Source organism: Natrix helvetica, assembly GCF_964273705.1.
Source record: "Natrix helvetica genome assembly, chromosome: 4".
Classification (NCBI taxonomy): domain Eukaryota; kingdom Metazoa; phylum Chordata; class Lepidosauria; order Squamata; family Natricidae; genus Natrix; species Natrix helvetica.
The window spans coordinates 15,378,969-15,403,448 of NC_138550.1; positions in this window are offsets into that span (position 1 = coordinate 15,378,969).

Genomic DNA, 24,480 nt, shown 5'->3' on the forward strand with positions numbered 1-24,480 from the left:
ACAACCACAAATTCTTTCTTTGTTGAAATTTATTGTCAACCTAAACTTGCAAAGCTTCTTCTCCAGTAATGTTGTACTGCAAACCAGGGCATTCAAAACCTTTGCTAGACTGTATTCTTTGCTAGAATACAGCTTGTCTGCCTGGAATCCGTACTGTATAACGGATATTAATACAATTGAGAGAGTCCAGAGGTATTTCATGAGAAGAGTCTTCCACTCCTCTGTTCGCAACAGAATACCTTATGCCACCAGGCTCGAAATTTTGGGCTTGGGTAACCTAGAGCTACGCCACCTATGGTCTGACCTAAACGTAATTCGCAAAATTACCTGCTACAACGTCCTACCTGTCAATGACTACTTCAGCTTCAACCACAATAATACACCAGCCAACAATAAATACTAACTCCAGGTGAACTGCTCCTAATTCAATTGCAGTAAATACGACTTCAGCAACAGTGGTCAATGCCTGGAATGCTCTACCTGACTCTGTTGTACATCCCTGAACCCCCATAATTTTAACCTTAGACTGTCTATCGTGGACCTCACCTCAACAACAACTTTAACTAACAACAATAACAACTTTAATTAATTGTTCAACCTTTTAGAATGGACACCGTCCTAAATGCACTATCCCTTCAGACACCCGTAATCCAAACCTAACTTCCACTCTGCTAATGCCAGTAGGTAAACCTAAGGTGACTTCAACCATGGAACATATCCTTGCTTTGAATAATTGCCAAGTCAAGATGCGACCTGCATTGTGCATTGACTCTGGGATCAAATGGAATTGGACTATAGTTTTTATGTCTGTTACAAACGTATGAGTCCTTCTAGATAAACCACATCCAAAATGTATAGTGAAATCTCCCTGTGGATCTCTATTGCACAGCAATCTGAGACCAGATCTCAGTCAGGAAGCCTACCAGACAGTGGGCAAGTAGCAAACTTACAGAAGTCTCAATTCAATCCCTAGCTTCTTCCAGCCAGGTCTCTGTTAAAGACCCAAGCAGAGGTGGGTTCCAGTGGTGGGTTTCTGCCGGATCGCACCGGATCGCGCGCTCCCGTTCGGCGCTAAACCCGGAAGTACGGTCTTGCCCCGCCCCTGGTGAAGGGACGACGCTTGCCTGCGCTCCACCAGCTCGGCTGGGACCGGAGATGTTTCCTCAGCGGAGCAGAGCTCCTGAAAGGGACGCAGGCTCAGCCTGCCAGGCTGCCACCGCTCCACTGAAGACATTTCTGAGCAGAGAAACGTCTCCGGTCTCAGCCGAGCTGGTGGAGCGCAGGCAAGCGTCGTCCTGTCGCCAGGGGAGGGGCAAGAACATACTTCCGGGTTCATCGCCGAACAGGAGCACGCGATCTGGTGCGATCCGACAGGAACCCACCACTTGTGGGTTCCTACTGGTTCGTACAGGTTCAGCCGAAACGGTAGTAATTTGGCAGTCTGGGTCACTGGAACCGGCAGCGACTCAAGCCTGCCATGCCCCAAACCGGCTCTCCTACGGGGCTGCCATCTTGTTTTTTGGTTGTGCACATGTGCAGAACAAATTTCAGTGCAAACATGTATTTATTTTTTCATTCTTAAAGGTTTTGCGCATGCGCAGACCTTTTTATTTGCAAATGTGCCCGTGCACAGAGCGCGCATCTGGCATACATGTAAATGAAGCTAGCATGCGGCAACAAAATTTTTGAGGCACCGAACCGGCAGTAATGCCGGCAGCAACCCACCCCTGGACCCAAGACAGGTTTTGCTGTTGAATGACCTTATCCTGATTTACTGTTTATTTAGTATGTAGTATATTTGTGCATTTGAGTCCATCTTGACTCTTGGTGACTCCTTGTACAAGTCCTTGTAGATTTTTTTTTGGGGGGGGGCTGTTTGTCATAAGTACAATACAATACAATAATACAATAGCAGAGTTGGAAGGGACCTTGGAGGTCTTCTAGTCCAACCCCCTGCCTAGGCAGGAAACCCTATACCATTTCAGACAAATGGCTATCCAACATCTTCTTAAAGACTTCCAGTGTTGGGGCATTCACAGCTTCTGGAGGCAAGCTGTTCCACTGGTTAATTGTTCTAACTGTCGGGAAGTTTCTCCTCAGTTCTAGGTTGCTTCTCTTCTTGATTAGTTTCCATCCATTGCTTCTTGTTCTACCCTCAGGTGCCTTGGAAAATAATTTGACTCCCTCTTCTTTGTGGCAACCCCTGAGATATTGGAACACTGCTATCATATCTCCCGTAGTCCTTCCTTTCATTAAACTAGACATACCCAGTTCCTGCAATGCTTCTTCATATGTTTTAGCCTCCAGTCCCCTCATCATCTTTGTTGCTCTTCTCTGCACTCTTTCTAGAGTCGCCACATCTTTTCTACATCGTGGTGACCAAAACTGAATGCAGTATTCCAAGTGTGGCCTTACCAAGGCATTATAAAGTGGTATTAACACTTCAGGTGATCTTGATTCGATCCCTCTGTTGATGCAGCCTAGAACTGTGTTGGCTTTTTTGGCAGCTGCTGCACACTGCTGGCTCATATTTAAATGGTTTCCACTAGGACTCCAAGATCCCTTTCACAGTTACTACTATTGAGCAAGGTACCACCTATACTGTACCTGTGCATTTTGTTTTTGTTGCCTAAATATAGAACCTTACTCTTTTCACCATTGAATTTCATTTTATTAGATAGTGCCCAATGTTTAAGTTTGTCAAGATCCTTCTGTATCTTTAGCCTAAGTGGCATGTCCTTTAGGGTGGTATGCACTTTTCTTCCCTGTCAGTTCGCAAATGTGAGTGCATGCGCAAAGCCTTCCGCGCATGTGCTTTTGGTGAAAAAATGGGCTACATGGGATGCCATAGAGCCGGGCGTGGGTGGGCGGCGCCACCAGTGATTTCCACTACCGTTTCAGGTGAACTGGGCCGAAACGTTAGAATACCAACCTTTGATGTCCTTGTTTCCTGCCCAGAGCTGGGAGAATGAGAAATTGGCTCCAATTCACCCTGTTGATTTTTCTTTGTTTTTATTTTTACACAACTTTGCTAAATCCCCACATTTTATTAAGCCATATTCACTTAACTGTGTCCTAGTCTTTCTGAGCTCCCATACACTCATTGGCAGACGGACAGCCTGGAATTCTAAGAGAGCCAAAATGTTCCTGTGCTGTGATGTGTGAGACAGTTTGTTTCTCGGTTTGGGCAATGCGAAGATTTTACTGATAACTGTATTTTGTTTTTGGCACATCTTCTTCTCCTATCTTGAGTTAGCAAAATATCTTCACCTGATCCTTCTCTCAAAAAATGAATTTACCTGAATCTGGATACTTTCCCCATCTATTCTTGAACAAGCTTTAAAGGTAAAGGTTCCCCTCGCATATATGTGCTAGTCGTTCCCGACTCTAGGGGGCAGTGCTCATCTCCGTTTCAAAACCGAAGAGCCAGCACTGTCCAAAGACGTCTCCGTGGTCATGAGGCTGGCATGGTTAAATGCCAAAGGTGCACGGAATGCTGTTAACTTCCCACCAAACTGGTCCCTATTTTTCTACTTGCATTTTTACATGCTTTCGAACTGCTAGGTTGGCAGAATCTGGGACAGGTAATGGGAGCTCACTCCATTATGCACCATTTGGGATTCAGAAGGCTGAACTGCCAACCTTTCTGATCGACAAGCTCAGCATCTTAGTCACTGAGCTACCACATCCCTTAGGAACAAACTTTAGGTCAGCGATGGCGAACCTTTTTTGGCTCGCGTGCCATAAGTGGGGGGAGTGCAGGGGGGTCGTGTGCAGGCGTGCTGCACCCTTAATGCAGTATGCGACCCCCCCAAGTGCGCATGCACGCACTACAGGTGCGACACCCCCCCCCATTTTTGCATGCTTTTTTCGCCCTCCCCAGGCTCCAGAGGCTTTATAGGAGCATGGGGAGGGCGAAAACAGCCTCCCCCGCCCCCCGGAAGCCCTCTGGAGGCTTCAGGGACCTTCAGGAGGCTTCCCTGAAGCCTCCGAAGCAGTCAAAACGACCCTCCGAGCAAACAGGAAGTCCGTTCCCGAACTTCCAGTTTGCCCATAGTTTTTTTTTGCGCTCAGGAGGCTTTAGGGAAGTTCATGAAGCCTCCAGAGGGCCTCCGGGGGGGGGCAGGGGAGATTCTTTTCGCCCTCCCCAGGCTCCTATAAAGCCTCTAGAGCCTGGGGAGGGCGAAAAATGGCTTTAAAAAAGAGTGCAGTCAGCTGGCCAGCGCGCGCATGCGCGCTGGCCAGCTGACAGGGCAGTGCCTTGCGTGCCCTGACAAATTGCTCTGCGTGCCACCTGTGGCATGCGTGCCATAGGTTCGCCATCACTGCTTTATGTACTACCTAAAATTCCATTTACTTTTCTCTCTTCTGTGCCACACCATTTTATAAATCAATGTTTGTACTGGATTAATAGTGTTAAATAAGATATTTTCCCCCTTCTATTTGTTGATTGACATGTTGGAAAGGCTCATTTTTCTTCTCAAAGCAAAAGGGAGTAACAGGAGCAGCAAAGCAACTCATTTGAAAATCTGTTCAATGAAAGGGTGTTTTTGGTGTTAAAGCACAGAAAAGGGAATTTTTATGAGGATTCGATTAACAGTGGAACATTAAATCTTAAGATCAGCTTGTGAGCTATTTGGAACTTATCTTTTTTTTAATGACAATGCTGTCATTTTACAGATGTAGTTCATCAAGAAACAAAAAGAAGACAAGGACTGCAAATATCAGAGACCATATTTTCAGCACACATAATGGAGCAATGAATTAATATGAATTCAGTAAATTAAATAATTCCTTAGCACTTGGTGGAATCATTTAACAGAAGTATTTTCTATTTAATCATCCCTACCTGTACATCCCTACCTGGGCTGACAAAATCAGAAATGAGGAATTGATAAGCTGCCTGGCCTGGCAAAACCAAGGGAAATCATCAAAACCATTTAAAAGTGCAAGGATATTTTGGACATATGATGCAACACCCAGAAAAACACGGCATATTTCACTTAATCCTCCAAGGAGAGACTGAATGGGCAAACATCACCTGTGAAAAATCAACTTCATGATTTGGGAGTCCGTCTGGATTCATGGCCCATTCAAGCAACAATTGAAAACTATGCCTTGCCATCTTTGGTAAGCACATCAAATATGGCCTTACCTTCTGCAAAAGGTCCTGGCTAGAATTACTCCCGGTATTTTTTGGAGTATAAGACGCTCCAAAGTATAAGACGCACCTAGCTTTTGGGAAGGAAAACAAGAGAAAAAATATGCCTCTGCCTCCTAACAATTTGCCTCCTTGCAGCAAACAGCAAACAGTACAGAAGATATACACTGTTTGTGGTGTTACATTTCAGACTATACTTGTACAGATGCTGTTAAAATTGATGTGGCTTTCTGGAAGTATACGTTATTCTCTGCTATTTAAAAGAAGATACAATAGCACTGGGCCTCTTCAGATCAAGCATTTATTTTAAAAGCTTCTTCATTTCGCTAAGTTCTCTAGAACAATAATAAAGCAGTCTTTAAAAAATAAGTCTAATAATTTGAACATTCTATAGGCATTTATAGTTATTGACTTATCTCTTTGCAGCAAACAGCCTTTTTCAGTTTAGCCTGATTAGAAGAAGAAAAATCTGTCTCTGACTCCCAGCAACTTGCCTCTTTGCAGCAAACAGCAAGTTTCACTTTCAATTTCAGTTTAAGCGCAGCTCCTGATGATCAGTTGTTTCAGGATACAGGGATTGCCATAGCCCCGTGATGGCGAACCTATGGCACGCGTGCCACAAGTGGCACCGGGGGCCATTTGTCAGGGCACGCGAGGCGCTGCCCTGTCAGCTGAATTCACCTTTTTAAAAGCTATTTTCGCCTTCCCCCGGCTCCAGAGGTTTTATAGGAGCCTGGGGAGGGCGAAAAGAGCCTCCCCCGCCCCCCCGGAGGCTTCAGGGACCGTCCCTGAAGCCTTCGGAACGCTTAAAACCACCCTCCGAGCAACCCGGAAGTCTCTTCCGGTTTGCTCGGAGGGTCGTTTTAAGCGCTCCGAAGGCTTCAGGGAAGCCTCTGGACAGTCCCTGAAGCCTCCGGAGGGCCTCGGGGGGTTGGAGGAGGCTCTTTTCGCCCTCCCCAGGCTCCTATAAAGCCCCTGGAGCCTGGGGAGGGCAAAAAAATGTAAAATGGGGGGGGTCGCGCGTTGTGCGCGCATGCACACGGGGGTGTCACGCGTTGCATTATGGGTGCGGCACGCCCGCACTCGACCCCCCTGCGCTCCCCCCACTTGTGGCACGCGAGCCAAAAAAGGTTCGCCATCACTGCCATAGCCTACTGCTGCCTCCGCAAGCCCCATTTTCTACATTTGGTGAAAGGAGGTAAATTGCTGGGAGGAGGGGCCACAGGGTGGGGGGCAGTGCGGGGGGGCTACAATTGGCATATAAGATGCTCCCAAATTTTCACCCTCTTATAGAGGGGGAAAAGGTGCGTCTTATACTCCCAAAAATACAGTATGCCTTTATTATCACCTGGATAGACTACAGGTAGTCCTCGACTTATAATCATTCATTTAGTCACTGTCACTACGTTATTTTGTTTGTCTACTTGAGCCTCTATTTTGAGTTATACTGTAGAGAAGTTTTTCTTATCTGACAATGATTTACTGTGCATGCTTCTTAACACGTTTCTTAATACATCACACATTCCAGAGACTTCTGAACCTCTGTTCGCCTGCCAAGGCAGGCACATAGCTCTGCAGAGATGTAATTAATTTAGATAGTAAGGTTTTGTTTATTTTTATTTTCATATTAAAGTTTTGTTTTTAATTAGAACATGTTATCAGGTCTTATTTTCGCTTTTTCTGAAGATATGCTTTTTAGGAAAGCCGACGGTCTACACCTCATTAGCTCAGGGTGAAATTTCCCCTGACAGTCACTGTTCGAAGTTACAACACCACTGAAAAATGTGATATGCCAGTTACCAAGTGTCCACATTTTGACCACATGACCATGGAGATGTTGTAATGATTATAAGGTCACTGAAAAAAAAAAAGACTTTTTCAATGACCTTACAATTGTTTCAACATCTCCATGGTCATGTGATCAAAATTTGGATGCATGGCAACTGGCATGTATTTATGAGGGTTACATTATCTCAAGGTCATACGTTCACCTTTTGAGACCTGACAAGCAAAGTCAATGGGGAGGTGAGATCCACTTAACAACCATGCTACTAATGCAACGATTCACTTAATAACCGTGGCAAGAAAGGTCGAAAAATGGAGCAAAACTCACATCACAATTCTCTTGCTTAGCAATGGAGGTTTACTTACTTAACCAGCTCAACTCTAACTATTGAACTATTAATACTCCTCAACTTATGAACATCCACCGAATGATGGTTTGAAGTCACGATGGCCTCAGAAAAAATGACTTGCGACCTGTCCTTGAAGTTATGACTGTCACGCCATCCCTGCAGTCATGTGATTGCAATTCAGGTGCTTGGCAAAACAGCTTGCATTTGTGACAGTTGTAGTGTCTTACAGAATCATAATTTGTGACTTTCCCAGATGAAGGTGGATTTGCTTAACAAAAGGATGATTCAGTTAATGCCTGTAGTGAAACATTTTTTTGTAAAATCAGTTTCACTAACCTGATTATCCATGTTATGACCACACTAACTTAAAACAGAAATTCCAGCTCCATTTGTGTTTATAAATTGAGGGTTAATTCTATCTATCCATCAACTTCATCTATATGATTTCCCGTTTGAAAATGAGCTTGAGTGAACATGTGAAGATTCGTGTACTCTGACCAATGAACATTTCCAATCAACAAGTTGTATTTATTAGCCCAAAGTTGGTTGCTGCAAAGAAAATTGATTCTTACAAGAAGATGGAATTTTTGTCTCTAATCTGGAAAATAATCTCTTCAGTTGACTTTGGATAACTAATAATAAAGCAGCGCAGATGCTACAGTAGTGAGTTATCCCATGCGGTAGATAAAAATTGAGTACAGCATATGGTGCTGGTTTGAGGAAATAAAAAAAATTCAAGTCACTTATTACCGTTTAAGAAGAAAATCAATTATTTCCTTTCCTCTGGCAAGAATTTTATGAAGTGCCTTTTAAAATACCATGCTTTGCGTATTTGTTCTATGTATGTGTATTCCATCATTTCTTTTGGTAGTGAATGTAGGAGGTTGACTAGATTTAAGTTTAACAACAAATTAGGGCCAGATTGGAATATTTAGCAATATGTCCACAGACTTAATAGGCCGCCTTTTAGAGCATCAATTGTAAAAGCCTGGGAAAAGAACAGTGATGTGCGGTGAGGTTTATGGCTGGTGAGGCACTGACCCAGTGGTGGGTTTCAAATTTTTTTAGACTTGTGGACTTCAGCTCCCAGAATTCCACAGCCAGGCATGCTCAGTTCCGATTTAAAGCGACAGCATTTGTTTTTTCCTTTGTGAAAGAAGATTCCTTCTTTCTTTTTCTTCTCCCTTCCCCTCCTTCCTCCCTCTCTCCCTCCCTCACCCCTCTCTCAAACACACACACACACACACACATACATACACACACAGAAGTTGGATTGGACTACACACACTTTCCCCCAGCCCTGGAAGGATCCTGCCCAGCTTCACTGATTACAGGTTTGAAAAGGCAACGTGGCTCTGCCTGCAATCAAACTACACTTTGAAGTTTGAAGTTTGAATTCCTCCCCCTCCCTCCGACCCACACATACCTTTTCCAGCTGTTTCAGAGAGGATTTCAACTCTGCTCTTGCCTCGGGTCCTCTGAAGAAGCCCCGCCCAAACGAGTGCCCTCTACTATGAGGCAGGAGAACTGCGTGCCTCACCTACGTCAGGAAATTTTAGGCTTTTAACCCTTGCTTAACTCTGCTCGAGTGATCATAAAAAGCCTAAAGTCAGACTAGATGAGGCATGCAGTTCTCCTGCCTCATAGTAGAGGGCGCTTTTTTAGAGGCTTTTTTAAACAGTTAAGCAGAGTCATCCACGGTGAGGCAGCAACTAGCTCAGCCTGACCTCAGCTCTCGCCTTTTCCCTTTTACATTTTTTTTTCTTTTCATGATGACAGTGGTGAGGCTGTGCTCCCCTGACTGCAGGTCACTGGAAAAGAAAGAGGAAAGAATTCTAATACCATATTTATTTCTAAATTATCCATATTATCACTACAATCTCTGTGGCGGGCCCAGCCCTGTGGAATGACCTCCCTCCGGATATTAGGACCACCACTGACCTCCGCTCCTTCCGTGTAAAGCTCAAGACCCACCTATTCCAAATAGCTGGCCTGGCTCAACCATAACTTCATAACGCTCCTGACGGGTTTTTTAATTCGGTAATTTTATTCAATGGGATTTTAAATTGTGTTTTTTAATTGTTTTCACTCAGTAGTCTACCTCCTCCATGCACATGTATATGTCTTTGTTTTATGTATGTATGTTTGTCTTTATCTGTATTTTATTTGTTTTGATTGTACGCCGCCCCGAGTCCTTCGGGAGAGGGTTGCGGCTAACAAATAAAATTATTATTATTATTATTATTATTATTATTATTATTATTATTATTATTATTATTATTATTATTATTATTATTATTATTATTATTATTATTATTATTATTATTATTATTACAAGCTACTTGGACCATAGGGCCCGTCTCTGTGGCAAATAAGTTTTCTTGAATGTGGTTATAAAGTACACTTTAGAACTACAGATACAGTAAGTTGACTTTTTGGAAAGCACAAACTTGAAAACGTGATGGTTTGGATATCATCCTAAATCTGATTTAAGACCACTAGGTTAAGGCTTATCGGAAACCAGGACATCATTCCTTAAGAAAAGCATTTCTAAAAATTAAGTCATATCATCTTTGTATATCACTTTGGATAGTGAGATGGGCAGGATAAAAATTTAATTAATAAATAGATATGTCTTCATGTGAAGAGCAAGGAAATGTTCATTCTGTATAGGTTATCTAGAAGAAACCAAATAATACTTTACACCTTTCAACAGGTTGAGTTTGCTTGATTAGATTTTTGGAAGGTTGGTTTGGGTTTTAGTAATGAGAATCTGATTAATTCTTTCTTTTTTTAAAAGGGCATTTGTTTCAAGAATTTATGACTCAATTTACAAAATTAAAACGTGAATCATGGGCATGCAAACCTCATTCACCTTAATTGGGCTGCCAATCATGTGAACTCCTCTGGTTCATTGCTTTGCAATCATCGCTGAGTAAAAGACATGATGGCTGAGAAACCTGGAAGAAAAATTTGTAGGAAGGCAACTCCTACGTGTGGGGGTGGTTTGGGGTTTTTTTTTGGAAGTGCCCTGAATCTCCTTGAAGCTATAGCTACAAACTACCAAGTTATAGTTTTGTGATTAGAAAGAATTAAATGCCCCGCATGTCATGAGGTTGGGATATTTTAGGGATTGCCGCTCTTGTTGTATATCTACTTGTTCCATCATCTGCAGCAGAAGATTCGTGTTATAGGTCGTATGCCAGCAGATAGGTCCCTCTTTGCTGGCATACGAGCTGTTGTCCCAGCTCAGCTCCATCACACATGCACATGTGCCTTCCGCCAGCCAGCTGGTTTTGGGGTCTCTACTGTGCATGCGCAGGGGGCGCAGTGCACATGGGAGGGGTCATGTGCGCACACGCAGGGTGTCGTATGTGGGGGGGCGTTTGGAGGGTGTACATACATGGGGTAAGGGTGCATGGGGCGGAATGTGCAGGGTGCACGGGGCGCATGGGTGGCGCACACATTGCATTATGGACGTGCGTGCATGCGCTTTTGGCACTTGGCGATGAAAAGGTTAGCCATCACTGTTATAGGTTCCATTAGCCAAGGAGAACATTCAAAGAATGCCTCTTCTGCCATGGCCCCCACCCTGTTGAATATCAATTATCGCGAGATGAAGATGGCCTCATATGGTGGAATGTGGTACAGAGACACAGAAGGAAAGAGTCTTTCCCAAATGAGATTTGGAATCCTTGGCATGCAGGAAGAGAGGCGGGGTGAACCCTTCCTAACCCTTCACAGGGTAGATCTACAGTTATGCAGATTTATGCATTCGTCTGGCAAGATTCCTTGCCTATAAAGAAAATACTCTGAGTAACTCTTCATGTCATTCTTAGTTCCTTGCGCCTGACATCACAGCCCTGTTGGTCTTCCAGAAGGCACATAAAACATGGTTCTGCCAGCAAGCTATAATAATAATAATAATAATAATTTTTTATTTGATTAGCCGCAACCCTCTCCCGAAGGACTCGGGGCGGGGTACAATCAAAACAAATAAAAATACACATAAGACAAACATATATACAAAAAGAACAGAGACATATACATATGTGCATGGAGGAGAGTTGACTTATAAGTGAAAGACAATTAAAAACACAATTTAAAATCCCCTTAAATAAAATTACTAAATTAAAAAACCCATCAGGAGCAATACGAAGTTATGGTTGAGCCAGGCCAGCTATTTGGAAAAGGTGGGTCTTGAGCTTGACACGGAAGGAGCGGAGGTCAGTAGGGGTCCTAATATCCGGGGGGAGGTCATTCCACAGGGCTGGGCCCGCCACAGAGAAGGCTCTGCTCCTAGGCGCCGCCCCATGGCACTGTCTGGTGGACGGCACCTGGAGAAGTCCCTCTCTGTGCGAGCGGATGGGTCGTAGGGATGTATGGGGCAGAATACGATCCCGCAGGTAACTAGGTCCTGAGCCATGGAGCGCTTTAAAGATCGTAATCAAGACCTTGAAACGCACTCGATAGACCACAGGAAGCCAGTGCAGCTCGCGCAGGAGAGGTGTCACATGGGAGTACTTGGTACTCCCCATAATCACCCGCGCGGCCGCATTCTGGACCAACTGCAGTCTCCGAGTGCATTTCAAGGGAAGCCCCATGTAGAGAGCGTTACAGTAGTCCAGGCGAGACGTCACCAGCGCATGGGTGACTGTGCGTAGGGCGTCCCGGTCCAATAGGGGGCGCAATTGGCGCACCAGGCGAACCTGGTGGAACGCCCCCCTGGCCACGGCTGTCACATGTTCATCCATGGACAGCCTGGCATCTAGGAGGACGCCCAAATTGCGCGCCCGCTCCACGGGGGCGAGTTGAATGCCCCCAATGGCCAGAGATGGAATTATCTGGTTGAACCGGGGAGCCGGAACCCACAGCCACTCCGTCTTGGAAGGGTTGAGCCTGAGTCGGTTGTCATCCATCCAGATCCGTACGGCTTCCACACACCGGGACATCACTTCGACGGCCTCGTTGGGGTGGTTCGGGGTGGAAATGTACAGCTGAGTATCATCAGCGTACAGATGATATCCCACCCCGAAACCACGGATGATCTCACCCAGCGGCTTCATGTATGTGTTGAACAGGAGAGGCGAGAGGACCGACCCCTGTGGCACCCCACAAGTAAGGGGGCATAGGGTCGACCTCTGCTCCCCTGCCAACACACGTTGCGTCCGGCCAGAGAGGTAGGAGCCGAACCACCGCAAAACGGTGCCCCGGACCCCCAACCCCTCCAGTCGGCGCAACAGGATACCATGGTCGATGGTATCAAAAGCCGCCGAGAGGTCTAATAGGACCAGGATAGAGGAACAGCCCCTGTCTCTGGCCCTCCAGAGATCATCTACCAACGCGACCAAGGCCGTCTCTGTGCTGTGCCCAGGGCGAAAGCCGGACTGGCGCGGGTCTAGATAATCATTCTCCTCCAGATGTCGTGGAAACTGAGAAGCCACCACACTCTCTACAACCTTCGCCAAAAAGGGAAGGTTGGAGACAGGACGATAATTGGCCAGCTCCGTAGGGTCCAGGGAAGGCTTCTTGAGCAAGGGTCTCACCACCGCCTCTTTCAAGGCGGCCGGGAGAGACCCCTCACCCAACGAAGCGTTCACTAGGCCCAGGAGCCAGTCGCGTGTAACCTCCCAGGATGCCAGTACAAGCCAGGAGGGACACGGATCCAGTAAACATGTGGTAGGTCGCAGTCGTCCACGCAATCTGTCCAAATCCTCGATGACAACCAAGTCAAACTCCTCCCAAAAAGGCTTCTCAAGACTCGCCACTGGCGTCTCGACTGGGCCACTGAAGGGGACCCAATCCTTCCGGATTTGAGCGACTTTATCCTGCAGATATTTCCCAAACTCCTCTGCCCTACCCTGTAGAGGGGCCTCCCGCGGCCTCTGAAACAGAAGGGAGCGGGACACCCGAAACAGGGCGGCAGGGCGGTTCTCTGCGGATGCAATGAGAGCGGCACAATATTGACGTTTGGCCGTTCTCAATGCCACTAGGTACGTCCTTAAATGGGCTCGTACCTGTGCTCGGTCAAATTCGGATCGGGAGGATCTCCAATGACTCTCTAGGCATCTCTTGCGGCGCTTCATCACCCTTAGCTCCTCGGTAAACCAAGGAGCCAGGGTGGATCGTTGCCGCCGGAGAGGCCGCAAAGGCGCCACCCGGTTCAAGGCCCCGGTAGTCGCATTATTCCACGCGGCCACCAGGTCCTCTACCCGAGGGCGGGTCAGGGCTGCAGGAGGTGGCCCAAGCTCCGTCTGGAACCTGTCTGGTTCCATCAAGCACCTGGGGCGGAACCATCTAGTGTTTTCCGGTTCCGCCTCCCCGCAGCGAGGGGTAGCACCAGGGAAGTCAAGTCGGAGGAGTGAGTAATCTGACCATGACAGAGGAGTGATGGTTAAATTCACTCCTCCCAGATCACTCAACCACTGGCGAGAGACAAAAACAAGGTCCAAGGTGTGACCTCCCTCGTGTGTCGGGCCTTGAATCATTTGAGTCAGGTCCATGGCTATCATGGAAGCCATGAACTCCCGAACCCCCTCTGATGCTTCTCCCACCGATGGCAGGTTAAAATCCCCCATCACTAAAAGTTTGGGGGTCTCAACCGCCACCGATGAGATCAGCTCGAGGAGCTCAGGCAGGGTCGCTGATGTATGGCGGGGAGCCAGGTATACTATCAGCAGGCCCAACTGCCTCCCAGGGCCCCATTTCACAACAAGGGATTCACATCCGGACGTCTGTGGCACAGTGGACTCCCTCGGCTCTAAGTCCTCCCGGATAATCACTGCTACCCCACCGCCCCTTCCCCGGGCCCGGGGCTGGTGAAATGCTTGGTAACCTGGTGGGCACATTTCCACGAGGAGTAACCCTCCCTCGTGGCCCAACCAGGTTTCCGTTATTCCCACGAGGTCCGGCTCCCCCTCCAAAATTAGATCATGAATGAGGGGGGCCTTATTGACAACGGACCTCGCATTGCATAACAACAGCCTCAGGCCCTGGGCCTGCAGATCCTGACCACCTAGAACGCGGGGGTTGGTACAAGCGACCGGGTGTAACCAGCACCCACGGTCTCCCAACCGACTGCGAGTTGTTAATCTGTCCTCGTATCTGCCCCTCCCTACGACTGTTGGAATCAAGGAGCCCTGTATAGGAATGATATCCTCTCCCCCCTCCTCCTCTCTGCTCCTTCTGCTCAAGACCCCACCTGGTGACCTGGCTCTGTTATCGCTCCTGATCTGACCCACCCACCCCTCAACCCCTAAACCCCTAAAAGAATTTAAAAAACATTTAACTAAAAAACCCCTAAGTCTCCGCTTCCTCCACCTCTCGGGATTAATGAATCCGTCATCAAGGTGGGCCCTTGAAAGGGCGGAGGGCCACACCTGCGAGAGGGGGCACTCCCGCAGTAGGATTAGGTCTAGCCTAGAGTACATATGCTGTTAAAAATTCATCAGGGCCTAGGCTCTGTGCTGCAGATGGTGTGGTCAATACGCCATAGTCCAATAAAATTGAAAAAGCCGGGTTCCGGTGCAAAGAGAATCGTCCAGTCCAAGATGAGGGGGGGGGTAGTGATGATAATAAGCTGGTCAGGTGCCGGTCAGTAAGTGGGGGCTAGTGGGTGGTCAATGGTGGATGGCAAGGGGTAGATGGATTTTTGCTTGATAATGGGCAGGGGCAGATGGTCAGTCAGATGAAGATAGGGAGGTAAAAATCCTCCAGGGCGCGCACGGATGAAAAACAGGGGCAGGTGTTAGTCCAAAAGCCAGCAGGGGGGGGTAAACGGAACAGTCAAGGAGGTGGCTGGCAGGAGGTAAAAAACTCCCCTGCCAAGTCTGATGTTAAACCTCCTGCCAGTTCCCAACAAGCCTGCCAGTTCCCAGCAAGCCTCCCCCCCGGCCTCCAAGCAGCCTCCTGGAACGCAGCCCTTCTCCTACCAGGCCTTCGGCATTTAGGTCTTGCCTAGGCCTGCATCCAAGTTCTAAGCACTCCAGCCAAACCATTACAAGCCCCAACGCCGCTCCTACCGGCCTCCAGTCCTTCCTGCTCCAGTCCCTGGCTTGCTCCAAGCCACAAGCCTCCAAAAACGACCACAGCATGCCCCAGCACGCTCCAGGCGCCGTTTCTTTGCCTTTCCCCATTCTTCCGAGCTCCTCCAAACCTCTCCGCTCCCAGAACGGCGAACTCAACTCCTCCGGTCTCAAAAACGGCGTTTCTGGGCGGCATCTCTCATCGGCAGCTCACCGGTCCACTCTCCGAGCTATTTCCAGGTCTTCAAGCCACCCTGGGAGACCCCCTTGGGTCATAAAAAGACCCAGGGTGGCTGTTTATTGGACACCTGGCTCCCATGATGTAAAAAGGGGGGCGGCAGCACTCCTGCTCCCTTAAAAGAGCTCGTGGATCTAAGGAGCTCTCAGGCAGACCGCCATTGCTCCAGGAAGCTCCTCCTATGACAGGGTGGAGCCTGTTAAATGTGTTGGAAAGCAACCAGACCAGCAGGAGGAGGAGGGTTCAAGTGGGAACTTAGTCTGGAATCATTATGTAAACACAAGAGGGCTAAAGCTCACAGGTTCCCTCCCTAAATTCCTTCGAGTCTTATCTGATTTTTCCAGGTTAAAGCTACCAGTCTGGGGAGATTCTTGTGAAATAGGCATAGAACAATAAAGTAGCTTGTTTGAACTCTACAAGTGTGGGTGTCGTTGTTCGCGCCTGACAGTACGACAGTTAGTGGTATACACTGTTTTGCCGTCGTTCTGTTTTTACTTGCTTATATCTTGTTTTTTATTTTTAACTAGCTGATAACTCAGCATTGCCCAGGTATTTATAGACATTGAAGCGTTCGTCTGACCATTGGGAACCCATCATCCCTGCCCTCTGCCTTCCCCCTCCCATGCACTCCTCTTCCCCACCCTGTCTACCAGTGACGTGCAGTCAGGTGAGGCAGGTGAGGCACAGCCTCACCACTCTCATCATGGGGAAAAAAAAGTAAAAGGAAAAAGCTGAGCTAGTTGCTGCCTCACCGTGGATGACTCTGCTTAACCTCACGGGTGCTCTCCCTCCCCAAGTGTAGTGACTTCCTCCCCAGGCCCCCATTCATTTCTCTCTCATACACACACAGCTGGATAAAACTATATAAAAATCTAGCCCAGCTTCACTGATTACAAGTTTGAAAAGGCAACGTGGCTCCACCTGCAATCAAACTACACTTGGGGAGGGAGAGCACAAGCGAGCACTGAGGAGACCACAGGAGGAGGCAGGAAGCCAGGCAAAGAGCCATGCTGTAGTACACACACTTCCCCCAGCCTCTTTCTTTTGGAAGGCTCAGCTCAGCTCCCCTCAGGCTTCTCTGCCTCTCCTCTTATTTATTTATTTTATTTATTTTCTTCGAATTTCTAGACCGCCCCCTCTCCCGAAAAGGACTCGGGGCGGTGTACAGTCCACACAACAAACAATAAGTATCAAATACAAATATAAATACAGATATAAATACACATAAGGAGGAGGTTAAAAATTTAAAAAGAACTGTACGGAAGAATATAAATCTGGTTCTAAAAACCCTAAAATCAGTTAAATTTAAAACCGTACCCTATAAATAACCAGGTAAGAATATGTTTCCAGGAGGTAACAGTTGTCACAATTATAATTATGCCAGGCCAGCTAATCGAAACAGGTGAGTCTTCAATTTTTGTCGGAAGGAGCGGAAGTCTGTGGTGGTTCTGATATCGGGGGGGGAGGTCATTCCAGAGGGTTGGGCCCATCACAGAGAAGGCCCTACTCCTTGGCGTCGCCCGCTGGCATTGCCTAGTGGACGGCACCTGGAGAAGCCCCTCCCTGTGAGAGCGGATTGGCCGCAGGGATGTAAGTGGGAGGATGCGATCCTGCAAGTAACTAGGTCCTGTGCCATGGAGCGCTTTAAAGATGGTAATCAGGACCTTGAAACGCACCCGAAAAACAACAGGTAGCCAGTGCAGCTCGCGCAGGAGAGGTGTTACATGGGAGTATCTAGAGCTCCCCATGACAACCCGCGCGGCCGCGTTCTGGACTAGCTGCAGTCTCCGGGCGCGTCCCAAGGGAAGCCCCATGTAGAGAGCGTTACAGTAGTCTAGGCGAGACGTCACCAGCGCATGAGTTACTGTGCGTAGGGCATCCCGATCCAGAAGGGGGCGCAATTGGCGCACCAGGCGAACCTGGTGGAACGCCCCCCTTGCCACGGCTGCCACATGGTCATCCATTGACAGCCGGGCATCTAGGAGGATGCCCAAATTGTGCGCCCGTTCCACAGGGGGCAATTGCTCGCCCCCTATGGCTAGCGATGGGGTCAGCTGGCTGAACCGAGGCGCCGGTAGCCACAGCCACTCAGTCTTGGAGGGGTTGAGTTTGAGACCCCGACGGCTTCCAAACACCGGGACATCACTTCAACAGCCTCGTTGGGGTGGCTCGGGGTTGAAATGTACAGCTGAGTGTCGTCAGCGTACAGATGGTATTCAACCCCAAAACCACGGATGATCTCGCCCAGCGGCTTCACATATGTATTGAACAGAAGGGGCGAGAGGACCGACCCCTGCGGCACTCCACAAGAGAGTGGCCTCAGGGTCGATCTCTGCCCCCCCGTCAACACATATTGCATCCGGCCGGAGAGGTAGGAGCCGAACCACCGCAAAACGGTGCCTCTGACTCCCATCCCCTCCAGCCGGCGCAGTAGGATACCATGGTCGATGGTATCAAAAGCCGCTAAGAGGTCTAATAGGACCAGGATAGAGGAATAACCTCTATCTCTGGCCCTCCAGAGATCATCGACCAACGCGACCAAGGCTGTCTCTGTGCTGTGTCCGGGTCGGAAGCCGGACTGGCGTGGGTCTAGATAGTCGGATTCATCAAGGTGACGTGGAAATTGCTGCGCCACCACATTCTCAACAACCTTCGCCAGAAAGGGAAGGTTGGAGACTGGACGATAATTAGCTAGCTCCATTGGGTCAAGCGAAGACCTCTTGAGTGAGGGCCTCACCACCGCCTCTGAGCGACTTTGTTCTGTAGATATTCTCCAAACTCCTCTGCTCTTCCCTGTAAGGGTGCCCCCCGCGTCTCCTGAACCAAGAGGGAGCGGGTCACCCTAAACAGGGCGGCAAGGCGGTTATCCGCAGACGCAATAAGAGCGGCGCAATGTCTACGTTTGGCCGCTCTCAATGCCACAAGGTAGGTCCGTAAATAGGCTCTTACCTGTGTTCGGTCAGACTCGGAGCGTGAGGACCTCCACCTGCTCTCTAGACGTCTTCTATGGCGCTTCATCACCCTGAGCTCCTCGGTATACCAAATCCCCTATTCCCAGATCACTCGTCCACTGCTCAGATACAAAAACAAGGTCCAGTGTGTGACCACCTTCGTGTGTGGTGCCCTGAATTAGTTGGGTCAGGCCCATGGCTGTCATGGAAGCCATGAACTCCCGAGCTACCTCGGATGCTGCTCCCGTCGACGGCAGGTTGAAGTCCCCCATAACTAAAAGTTTGGGGATCTCCACCGCTGTCTCCGAGATCAGCTCGAGGAGCTCGGGCAGGGCTACTGACGTATAGCGAGGAGCCAAGTATACAATCAGCAAACCCCACTGCCTCCCTGGGCCCCATTTCACACCAAGTGACTCACACCCGGATATCTGAGGAACAGTGAACTCCCTCGGCTCTAGGCCATCCTGTATAACTACCGCCACCCCTCTATCCTTACCCAGGGCCCGAGGCTGATGGAATGCATGGAAACCTGGTGGGCACATTTCCACAAGGGGTAAACCACCTTCGCGACCCAACCAGGTCTCCGGTGTGTGTGTGTGTGTGTGTGTGTGTGTGTGTGTGTGTGTGTGTGTGTGTTTGAGAGAGGGGGAGGAAGGGAAATTGGAACTGAGCATGCCTGGCTGTGGAATTCTGGGAGTTGAAGTCCACAAGTCTAAAAATATTTGAAACCCAGCACTGTGTCAGTGCCTCACCAGTCATAAACCTCACCGCACGTCACTGCTGTCTACGATCCTGGCACTTTGCCCCGAATCCATCAGGTGCTTCCCCATTGGTCCACAGGAGGGTGAATGTCATGGACAGCTTTCCAGAGGAAGCTGAGAAGGAACTGACATCACAGACAATTGCCATTCTAGGACACCGCTCTCATTCTTCTTAATGGGCCAGGTGTTCTAGAAGTATGCTGGAACACACAAACACACAAACACACAGCAGGGTTGCCTCCCCCCCCCCCCAGTAAATTGCTCGAGGCACTCTAGAGTTATGCTGGAACGAGATACATACAGCATAAAACATAATAATAATAATAATAATAATAATAATAATAATAATAATAATAATAATAATAATAATATGATAAAATATAATGTAATATAATGATAAAATAATAATATAATATAATGATAATATAAGAAAGAAGAAGAAGAAGAAGAAGGAAGAAGATAAAGAAAAAAGAAGGAAGAAGGAAGAAGAAGAAGGAGAAAGAGAAGGAGAAGGAGAAGAAGGAGAAGGAGAAGGAGAAGAAGAAATTTAAATTGTTTTTTTTAATAGTTTTTAGTGTGTTTTGACTGTTTTATTATGTATGCCATCCAGAGTCATTATGAGATGGGCAGCTATACAAATCTGATTAAATAATAACCTCAGTGTTTTAAACCTTGCCATTAGCAAACAAAATATAAAGAGAGAAAATAAAAATCAGCACCTTCTCCCTCTAATGACATCTTATATCATTGCAATAAACTTTGTGTAAGAAAAACCTTGCTTTGAATTTGAATTTTGAACTACACTTGATCTCTAATTTCTAAAAGGAACATGCTGGGTATAAACCTGTGTTAAACTCTTGCAAATGGGCAGGGGTTGTATGAAGTGGTATATAAGTTTATATGCTATTGCTGTTGCTACGTTAGGGAAATCCCCACACAAAAGTACACTGAGTTTATTACATGATTTTAGCACTTATAAAAAAAACCTAGTGAATAAATAAAAATGTTCAGGGAATGTTGCATCTTCCCAGCAGGTCTTCATAGCTCTGATCCTGCTTTAACAGAGCTTTAAAGAATTGGCTATTTCCACAGGTAGCAACTGTTGGAAGAAATGTCCATCTGGGTTCAGCTCCAAGTGGGGAAAAAGACATTGGAAACATGGAGGCTGCTTGGAAAGATGGTTTAATGGTGGGCAGAATCACATGGCTTGAGCTCCTGAACAGAAAATGGGGATCACATGCTTCCAGATGTTGGGTGAAGAAGAAAGGAGATAAAAAGGGGGCTTGATGAGAGTTCCTGGGTTTTTTAATACTCTCTGTTCGGCCCCACCTCTCTGTTTCCTGTTCCTGTGTAAGAAATGTATTCTGATTAGTTGTCAGACTCCCAGGGGCAGGGGGTCTTAGCTAACTTTGTAAGTTGTCCGCCTTTTGAGTACCAAGCTTGGTTGAGTTCTCAGATGCTAAGTGGTGAGTTTCTGTAGAGGGTTAATCCTATCTTTGTTATGTAGAGTAGAGTAGCTCAGGCATTATAATGGCTCATTGACAAAAGTGGGGGCTATTAAGGATGAGTCTGTTTCCTGCCTAAAACATGTTTCTCCATTTCTGATCCAGGGAAATATAATATTCTGCCTTTTGAATATTTCCCAGATATTTCATTTTTCTAGGAGAGTGGTGGGTGCTAACTTCCTGCAGAACAACATAAGAATGCCACTTAAAATAGATGTGATTTACTGTGTTTGTTTTCCATACTGCTGGGGCCACTTTATATTCATTATTCTTATTCCGGTCTTTTTCATTGTTTTTAATCCTCTGTAAGCCACCCAGAGTCATCGCTAAGCAGATGCTTTGGAAACGGAAATGATAAATAAAGTTGCTAAAATGGAGCTTGCGGGTGTTCGGAGTTTGCAGGGTTGTAGAATTGTGGTGTTTGCAAGGTTTTTTTTTTAATTCATACGGAAGAAAATGGAGTTGCTCTCATCTCAAGACTTTATGAAAAGCACAGGGCAACAATCTCTGTTCAACCTTTAAATCTTAGTGCGAAAATGGCCTCCAGGTTTTTCTAATGCATTACTATTGGGCAGTGGTGGGTTTCAAAAATTTTTAGAACCTCTTCTGTAGGTGTGGCCTGCTTTGTGAGAGTGGCTTGCCGGCCATGTGACTGGGTGGGAGTGGCTTGCCAGCCATGTGACTGGGTGGGCGTGGCCAACTTGTAAAATGTGGTGAAACTCACTTAACAACGCTCTTGCTTAGCAACCAAAATGTTGGCTCAGAAACTCTGGCATTTGAAGCACATAAGTCTTAAAGCTGTCAAGTTACAAGACCCTTGCACCCCTAACCCTTTAGAAAAAAACTACCAGGGGTGTTCAAACTTGACAGCGTTAAGACTTGTGGACTTCAACTCCCAGAATTCCTCCTCTCGCTCTTCATCTTGATGATGTGCAGACGGGCGGGGGGAGAGAGCTGGAACCGGTTCTAAACGGCACTGTAGATTTGTGGAACCTCTTCTATAGAAGAGGTTAGACTGGCAGGAACCCACCTCTGCTATTGGGGCCAAATGGATTCCACCACAACTAGCAAATTTGTTCCCCAAATTACCTCCCACACTGCAATTTGGTTCAGAAACAAATAGGTGGTTTGCAAACGTCACCGTCTCATTTCTGTTATTTCCTGAAATAAAAACTCCAGTTTATTCATTCTAAGATCTCCTTAAAGCTGACTCTAATTTCCTCTCCCTGCATAAATTCAGTGCCTAACATGTATGGGATAAAATGACCCTCAGCTCAGGAACAAATATTTTTTTATGAACATCATATCTTGAAAGTTCTTTGTAGCAGAAAATAGAGCCCAGCTTAGCTAATGTAAGGACTTTCATATACTTAAGAATATTTAACATCTTGAATACTTGATTTCATTTATCCCATGCCACTTGTTAGCAATGTTCCCTCTAATTTTTTTTCAGTGTGAGCAGAAAAGTATAGTGTTTGAGCGGCACATTTTTATGCCTGAGCAGCACCTGAATTTTTTTCACAGGTGTCACCTAAGACAACAACAAAATCAGTATTATTTGAAACTCAAAGTTATGTTTATTCAAAGTACCGGCTTAATTAAAAGTGTTATATAGTATCACTTAACAACGCTCCTGCTTAGCAACCAAAATGTTGGGTCAGAAACTCTGGCATTTGAAGCACGCAAGTCTTAAAGCTGTCAAGTTACAAGATTCTTGCATCCCTAACCCTTTAGGAAAAAAAAACCCAAGGGGTCTTCAAACTTGACTTGTGGACTTCAACTCCCAGATTTCCTCCTCCGGTCATGTTGGCTCAGGAACTCTGGCATTGAAGCATGCAAGTCTTAAAGCTGTCAAGTTGCAAGACCCTTGCACCCTTAACCCTTTAGAAAAAAAAACCCAGGGTCTTCAAACCTGACAGCTTGAAGACTTGTGGACTTCAACTCCCAGAATTCCTCCTCCAGTCATGTTGCGGCGACGTCATCTGCGTGGATCTGCTCCATCTTCGGTTTTTTTCACAGGGGGCAGGGCTGCTGCTGAAGATGCCGACGAGCCCTTGCTGCCACCAGAATAACAGCTGCCTCCTCTTCCTCCTCCTCCTCCTCCAACAGCACCACCACATTTGGAGTGAAGCCGCCAAAGCTCCCGCTGGCGCCCCCGCCCGTGGCAGCGGCGGCGGTGCGTCTCCCTCCACTCGGAGCACCTGAGCTGGGCACCGCGTTACCCCTGCTGCCCCCTCCTCCTCCGCCGTGCTTTTGAGAAGTCATGAGGCTTTTTTTCCCCCTGCTGCCCTCCGCCGCCTTCCTACTGGCTCCCGCAGCCTCATGGCTCCTCAAAAGCACAGCAGAGGAGGAGGGGGCAGGGGTAACGCGGGGCTCAGCTCAGGTGCTCCGAACAGAGGGGGAGGCGCCGCTGCCATGGGCGGGGGCGCCGGCGGGAGCTTTGGCGGCTTCACTTCTCACTGTCAGGAAATCTGCCGCAGCGTCGGGCAGCAAATGTGGTGCTGTTAGAGGAGGAGGAGGAGGCGGCAGCAGATATTCCGGTAGCCGCAGGGGCTTTGAGGGTTTATTTTAGCCGCAGCGCCGGGCGCAAGCAGCTAGGATTGGCCGCCCACAAAGGACCTCCCCGGGCTTGCTTTGCTGAACTAGCGTCAGTCGCCCCGCACTCACCAAAACAAGTCCGGGGAGGTCCTTTGCGGGCGGCCAGTTCGAGCCGTCTGCAAAGGACCTCCCCAGCCTCCGGCGCCTGTGACAGTACAAAACATTCCGGGGCAGTTGGAAACTGCTGCGCGGTGTTTTGTTGCCACCTGTGCAGCCGCGCAGCCGCGCACCTTAGAGGGAACAGTGCTTGTTAGAGGGTGTCTTTATCCCACAGGTGGCCTTTCTTTGTTTTTCTTGGAAGACATTTACTTCTCATCCAAGAAGCTTCTTCAGTTCTGACTATATGTTGGAAAATGGAAGATTTATATTCATTTATATATTTGGCTTCAACATTTCACTTCTCTTCTCACTAAATGTAACAATCATCCTCAATTCAGATTATTTGGGAATAACCATTGTCTCAGGTAAACACAATATTCTTCTCCATATGTTTACCTCCAAAAAAAACTGTATTTGTCAAGATCCTGCTTAGCTGCGGTCTCTTTCTCTAAGCCCTAATTATTTTTATTGAAGAGTAGTTCTGATTTTCAGAGGGATGAGGTGTCTCAGTGGCTAGGATGCTGAGCTTGTTGATCAGAAAGGTCGGTAGTTCAGCGGTTCGAATCCCTAGCGCTGTGTAACGGAGTGAGCTCTCGTTACTTGTCCCAGCTTCTGCCAACCTAGCAGTTCGAAAGCACATAAAAAATGCAAGTAGAGAAAATAGGAACCACTTTTGGTGGGAAGATAACAGCGTTCCATGCGCCTTTGCCGTTTAGTCATGCTGGCCACATGACCATGGAGACGTCTTCAGACAGTGCTGGCTCTTTGGCTTTGAAATGGAGATGAGCACCGCCCCCTAGAGTCAGGAACGACTGTAGGAATGAAAGGAAAGGTTATGTACAGACATGCTCAGCAAATTGCCATATCTCAGTAACCGATTACTCAACATCTATGACCTCAACTGTTTATTAGAATCAGGTAGTACCAGGAACCTTTAGATATGTGAAGCCTCTACTCTGGCTGGGATGGTCTTAAGAGATTGACAAGGAAAATATACCAATAAGATGC